We start from the raw sequence: 7,500 nt of genomic DNA on the forward strand, positions 1-7,500 counted from the left end.
TAACTGTAGGTATGAGGCCTGAAGTTCTGGGGGAGTAAGTGAATTGATTCCATTAACCCCAGTGCTCAACTGGTACTTATTTTATTAATCCCATGAATGGATGAAAGGCAAAATCGACCTCATTGGAATTTGAACTTTAAACATGAAACCAGAAGAAAAGCTGTGAAGCATTCTGTCCAGTGTGCTAATGATTTTGCCAGCTCACTTCATGTAAACTATACCACTCAAATGAATGTATGTATCCAGCCAGCCACGGGTTCTTCACTTGTGAACAATTCATAGGAGCGCTATTGTAACATACAACATATACTGCACATTTTAAACATCTCCGGGTTTAAAAATCTCCAGGTCTGAACACAACAGATTCCTCCAGAGATAAAAATAATGAGAGAAGAATTGACTCCAGTATTTGACTAGTTCTTTAAACATTAACCCTACAAAGATAAAAAACAAAATTGACCAGGGCAGGAGTTGAACTCAGGAACATATACCACATGGCCTTGTATCTGACACTCCAACAGCTATGCCAGATTGTTCCCAATTTCTGTGTGTGCATGAATGAGTCTTTTTTTTGTTTTGTTTTGATACTAACATGGATCATTTTTACTTTTGTTTTTGCTTTTATTAAAGCAACAGATTTAACAGTAAATTCACTTTCCATCATTAACAATAGAACTGTGGTAAGAGAAACCTTAAGAGTGAAACCTAAGCTTATTTTCTTTGCGACTATTGGAGGCAAATGGAAGCATGTGCATGAGATGAAGCTGTTCTTGGTTTACACTGTTGCTTTGTTTAGTTCATGCAGCATTGTTCAAAATCGAATTATTAACCATTTGGATTACAAACAGAAATCCAATGGAACAATCAAAATAAAAATCACAGCAAAGTGTTGTAGTTGTTGTTGTTGTTTAAACTCCAACTCAGCCCTGATGTAGCAGAATATGATCAAAGAGATTCCAGCCATGACCATCCAAGACAACACACTTTATGTGTTGTTTCTTTTATCTTTCACCTTTCATTTTGTTTCAGTTATTGGACTGTGATCATGCTGGGGGCAGTGTTGAAGGGTTCACTCAAACAATCATCACTAATACTTGGTTTCTTTTCTATGCCTAGTACTTATTCTATCGATCTCTTTTTGCTGAGCTGCTAAGTTTTGCAGACAAACAAACTACCACCAGTTGCCAAGCAGTGGTAGGGGACAAACACAACACACACACATGCAGACTTATACAGGCTCATATAACAATATACAAGTACATGTATATCCATATACACACATACAGACACACACATACACACAACACACACACACACATACATACATATATATATATATATATATATATATATATATATATATATATATATATATATCATCATCATCATCATCATCATCGTTTAACGTCCGTTTTCCGCGCTAGCACGGGTTGGACGTTTCAACCGGGGTCTGGGGAGCCAGGGGCTGCCCCAGGCTCCAGTCTGGTCTGGCAGTGTTTTTACAGCTGGATGCCCTTCCTAACGCCAACCCTCCGCGAGTGTAGTGGGTGCTTTTTACGTGCCACCTGCACAGGTGCCAGAGGGGTCTGGCATCGGCCACAGTCGGTTGGTGCTTTTTATGGCCACCTGCACAGAGCCAGTCGGGGCGGTGCTGGCATCGGCCACGTTCGGATGGTGCTTTTTATGTGGGGGGGAGGGTGCAGAAATATAGGGGAGGCACCAGTGGGGAGGGGTGTTCGGAGTGTTCATGTACTTGACTCAACAGTCTCCTCAAGCACAGCGGGACGATTCTGGATCCGGTTACTTTGAATGGGCAGGGGCTATGCGGAACTGATGCAGGAAGCGCCCGGGTCTTTGCAGTCACAGCATATCTCCAGAGATCTCGGTCCTTCGCCATTGCCTCAGTGAGGCCCAACGCTCTGAGGTTATGCTTGACTGCCTCATCCCATGTCTTCCTGGGTCTGGGGGGGAGTCCAGCTGAGAAAGGTTCCACCAGTGAGAAGAGAGGGAGAGAAAGTGGGGGGGTGCAGGTAATATAGGGAAGCACCAGCGGGGAAGGTTGGGGTAAGGAGGAACGATGACAGGGAGGGGTTGGAACAGGTTCGTAAGAGATAAAAACGTAGGATATCACGAGGGGGGGGACTGGAAGGAGATAGCCGGTTGAGGCGGTGACAGATTCAAAACAGGAGGAACGTAAGATCAGTGGGGTGGTTGATGAGCTGCGGCGCTAGCTGCTTGTCTTGGTGGGGGGAGGTGTAGTACACAGTGAAAGCATGTGAGGAGGAGGGGTAGGAGGGAGAGACACGTAATGGTGGTGGGGAGGAGGAGGGAGGAGGGCATATCCGGTGTAGATGGTGTGAACAGTGTTCACCGGTATTGGTGGTGGAGGTGGGAAAGGGCAGGAGCACCGCGAATGGCGAAGATCGAATTAAACTTCGTAGAGAAAGATAAAGATAGGGAAAGCATGGCGAAGATCAAGTTAAACTTCGTAGAGAAAGATAGAGGGTACCTTAAGGGATTAAATTTCGTAGAGAAAGAATAAGATAGGGAAGGCAAGCTCGTTAGTGTATAAGTTCAAACATTTAAAACATATATATATATATATATATAAGTTCAGGATTCAAGTGAATCAGGTCCTTAAATAGTAAAGCACCAAGGTCAGGTCAGTGAAATCACTATCATGTACAAAACAGAATTAGAAGAACACATACATACATATTGAGGTAAAGACGGTTTATATTCCAGTTGCATGTATGACCATAATCATCTGACTGAATATACCATGAGTCTCAAGGCTGCACCTAGGTACAAACATTGCAGCAATTGTACTGCATTCAAATGACTCCAGATCCACACTAATTACGGGTTTTGAATAAAATCAAAAATAAACAAATAACAACAGACTGAAATGCCTGAAACAGCTGTTGTGAGTGAACCACTATCTATCTGTTTTCCACTGTTTATATATATATATATATATATATATATATATATATATATATATATATATTATATATATATATATATATATATTATTATTATTATTATATTATATATATATATATATGATGTAAATATAGGTGCAGGAGTGGCTGTGTGGTAAGTAGCTTGCTTACCAACCACATGGTTCCAGGTTCAGTTCCACTGCATGGCACCTTGGGTAAGTGTCTTCTACTATAGCCTCGGGCCGACCAAAGCCTTGTGAGTGAATTTGGTAGACGGAAACTGAAAGAAGTCCGTTGTATATGTATATATATGTATGTGTGTGTGTATATATGTTTGTGTGTATGTTTGTTCCCCCAGCATCGCTTGACAACCAATGCTGGTGTGTTTATGTCCCCATAACTTAGCAGTTCGGCAAAAGAGACCGATAGAATAAGTACTAGGCTTACAAAGAATAAGCTCTAGGGTCAATTTTCTTGACTATAAAGGCAGTGCTGAAACACGAAATGACTGAAACAAGTAAAAGAGTAAAAAGAGTATATATATATATATATATCGTGCTTAGCAGTCGTCGCGGGAAGACATTTTTTTCTCTCTGCCCTAAGGCATTTTTCTAACATGCCAGCTCAAAGTTTACTCGTCCTGTCGAAAGACGCCTGTCTGTGACATCCTGTTTTTGTATTCTTGTTCGTGTTATCATTATTGTTTTTACGTATTTTTGTATTCTTATTCGTGTAACAACGTCCATTTTTCTGTCCTTGTTTTGTATACATTCGAGGCTTTCTTCCAAGGAATCTAATATGCTTGGCTTAGATTTTCCTTTGGGGCTGGCCAGATCGGAGCAATCTCAAGATTAATCAGCCGAAATTGCGAGGATGATCCGGTTCTTGACTGTCAATTGAAGGCTTCGAATGTCCCGTCCGTGTTTTTTGTATTGTCTTCTAAATGTTTTGCGTTCTTGTCCCAGTTTGTATTTTTTTACATATATATATATATATATATATATAAGACAAGGTATAAAAACGATCATTGTATATTTTTCCTTTATTAGAGCAAATTTGGTTTACACCTGTTTCCAGTAGTCATTATAGGTATGTTACCAACAGGTTTACTCAACTGGTCAATTGATCAGTTGAGAAAAGTGGAATGACCTAAAAAAACTTAATGCTACTTTATATCATCATCATCGTCGTTTAACGTCCGTTCTCCATGCTAGCATGGGTTGGACGGTTCGACCGGGGTTCTGGGAAGCCAGAAGGCTGCACCAGGCTCCAGTCTAATCTGGCAATGTTTCTACAGCTGGATACCCTTCCTAACGCCAACCACTCCGTGAGTGTAGTGGGTGCTTTTTACGTGCCACCTGCACAGGTGCCAGGTGAGGCTGGCAACGGCCACGATCAGATTGGTGTATTTTATGTGCCACCGGCACGGAAGCCAGTCAAGGCGGTGCTGGCATCGGCCACGAGTCGGATAGTGATTTTTACGTACCACCAGACCAGGGATCCTGGCTGGTTCAATTCGATTTCGATTTCGCTTGCCCCAACATGTCTTCACAAGCAAAGGGGGTTGGCATGGGTGCCTGTCGTACGGTCGCATTGGAGTATTTTACGTGCCACGGCCACGAGTCGGATAGTGCTTTTTACGTACCACCAGACCAGGGATCCTGGCTGGTTCAATTCGATTAAGTAGCATTAATGTTTTTAGGTCATTCAATAACTAGGGGAAACAGCTGTGAGACAAATTTGCACCAATAAAGGATAAATATGTAATGACCATTATTTTTAACTTGTTTCTTACATACCACTCTGTGTAAAAACTAGTTTGTCTGGAGCCCACTCACGGATTTACAATATAGAATTGTGATGATCCATAACCTTGGACCCTGCCATAAGAATATTAGGAGTTCTTCACTAATCTAAACAATATTGTTAGCCTGGTGTGCCAACAGAGAGCTTATGGAGTATTTTGCCTGGATTGATAATCCCTCACTATTAGCTATATATATATATAATATATATATATATATGCAGTGCCCCAGCATGGCCACAGCTCATAAGCTGAAACTAGAATCAATCAATCAATCATATATAAATACACATATATATGTGTGTGTGTGTGTATATATGTGTGTGTATATATATATGTATATACATATATATATATGTGTATATATTATATGTATAGATATATATGTATATATATGTAAATATGTATATGTATATGTATATATATATAATATAATATATATATATATATGATATATATATATGTATGTATATATGTATATATATATATATGTATATTGTTATGTATATTATTATTATATATATATATATATATGTGTGTGTGTGTGTGTGTATACATATATATATTCATGTGCATAGACATATACACATCACATGTTTACAAATACATATTTCACATATACATCTGTGCACAAAGACAGAGTTAGTTTTTGAGAAGTAATACAAGGAAAATGAAAGTAAGACAGTGAGAGAAAGAAAGCGAGAAGAAAGAAAGACAGATAAAATAAAGAGAGACAAAGAGAGAAAGATGTTGATACACAATGAAACAAGCCTGTTGTTAGTTCTAATCTTAAGAATTCACCATAAATGGGAAAATATGCTCAATAGAACATAATGCAATGCTTAAATTTCTGCTTACTTTTAGAATTTGAACATTAAAGGAGAACAATGTTTTTTTGTAATAATAATAATAATAATGATAATAATGATAATAATAATAATAATAATAATGATAATAATAATAATAGTAATAGCTAAAAAATAGACAAAAATACAAATTTATAAAGAGAAAAATTTCTTTTCATTAGAAAAAAATACAATAAATGTTTTTGTCTGTATTATCATTATTATTGCAATTATTATTATTATTGCTGCTGTCGTTGTTGTTGTTGTTGTTGTTGCTGTGTTAGTTAATTGCTTTAAAATCATCGTCTTATCATTCTTATTTACAAGATTAATCAATTTAAGATTCAAGTGCTAATGTGTGTGTGTGTGTGTGTGTGTGTGTGTGTGTGTAAGAGATAGTTTGGTTTATTTTTGCTTCTTACATTATTTTTTTATAAATGTCATTATCATTATTATTGTTGTTGTTGTTGCTGTTGTTGTGAATAGAATGTTCTCACATTGACATGTTTAGCACACATATCAACTCAATAGAAGATGCATACTTCGATTCATGTCAAACGATAAGTAAAATAAAAACAAAAGAAGACATTTAACCTTTTTCTTACCATATTTCTTTTGAAATGCACTGCCTCTGTTTCAATTGGATCTGAAAATAATAAAGAATTTATTAAAATAACTTTGTCTTTTTTAATCTGGAGTTTAGAACAAAAATTACTAAGAAATTCTAATGGAAGGTTTTACCTTAAATTATTTAAAAAAAGACAGGGTTTGTATCATAGATCCGGAGACAGTTTCAGGCATGTGGGTACCAAAAACATGAATCAAAGAAGAGAAGGGCATTGCTTGAGATCCCTTATCCTTTCAGAACCACAATGGTAAAAGGAAGGGAGGAAGATAACTTCAAATGAATTGGGGACTTAGCTTGACTGTGTGGTCATTCAGCTTGTTAGAAATAAGGGTTGGTCACAAGTGGAGCACCAGGATGTAAAATCCTGCCTTGAAATAACTCACCATCAAAACCCATTCGAGCATGGAAAGAAAAATGGATGTTAGACGAACAATCCTGGGAAGAAGTTTGTTTTCCAAACACATGGTTCTGAGTTCAGTTCCACTGCATGGCACTTTGGACAAATATCTTCTACTATAGCCCTGAGCCAACCAAAGCCTTGTGAGTGGATTTGGTAGACAGAAATTGAAAGAAGCCCATTGTATGAGTGTACATGTATATATATATATATATATATATATATATAGGGGTAAAATATGAAAAATCAACGGAAATGCACATTGCAAATAAAAAAAGGCTATTTATGACAGGTAATGACAAATATATACATTTAGATGGACTGAGGTAGTAATAAGAGTCATAATAAGATGGACTGGGGTAGTAATCTACCTCAGTCCATCTAAATGTATATATTTGTCATTACCTGTCATAAATAGCCTTTTTTTATTTGCAATGTGCATTTTCGTTGATTTTTCATATTTTACCCTTACATTTCCACGTGTATTTTATATTTTCTTTCTGTAACATATTTCTACTATATATATATATACAGCTATGCTACATGGCAGTGAAACATGGACTTTGACTACAAAAGACTTGCAAAGGTTTGAAAGATATGAAGCTAGCAAGCTCTGCTGGATGGGTGATGTCAGTGTGCACACACGATAAAGTGTAAATAATTTAAGATGAACACTGGTTGTAACAGGCATCAGATGTGTGCAAGAGAGAAGACTGCACTGGTCAGTCATGTGATATGTATGGATGAGGACAGGTGCATAAAGAAGTGCCGAGCTCTAATTGTGGAGGAAACCTGTGGAACGGATAGGCCCAGGAAGACTTGGGATGAAGTGGTGAGAAGGAATCTTTAGATGCTAAGTCTCACTGAGGAAATGACAAGGG

General features: G+C 37.7%; 1 protein-coding gene across 13 annotated transcripts in view; it reads right to left on the reverse strand.

Moving 5' to 3' along the window:
- LOC115218049 (serine/threonine-protein phosphatase 6 regulatory ankyrin repeat subunit C) overlaps positions 1-7,500 on the reverse strand; it is a 212,739-nt gene that overhangs the window by 62,097 nt on the left and 143,142 nt on the right. For 11 of the 13 annotated variants that reach the window (XR_005001461.1, XM_036507863.1, XM_029787810.2 and 8 more), the window contains one exon: positions 6,200-6,240. The exons of the other annotated variants lie outside the window; for them this stretch is intronic. The gene's annotated coding sequence lies outside the window, so the exon portion shown is untranslated. The remainder of the gene's footprint in view (positions 1-6,199; positions 6,241-7,500) is intronic. 13 annotated transcript variants of the gene reach the window in all.

Source organism: Octopus sinensis, linkage group LG12, assembly GCF_006345805.1.
Source record: "Octopus sinensis linkage group LG12, ASM634580v1, whole genome shotgun sequence".
NCBI classification, from domain to species: Eukaryota; Metazoa; Mollusca; class Cephalopoda; order Octopoda; family Octopodidae; genus Octopus; species Octopus sinensis.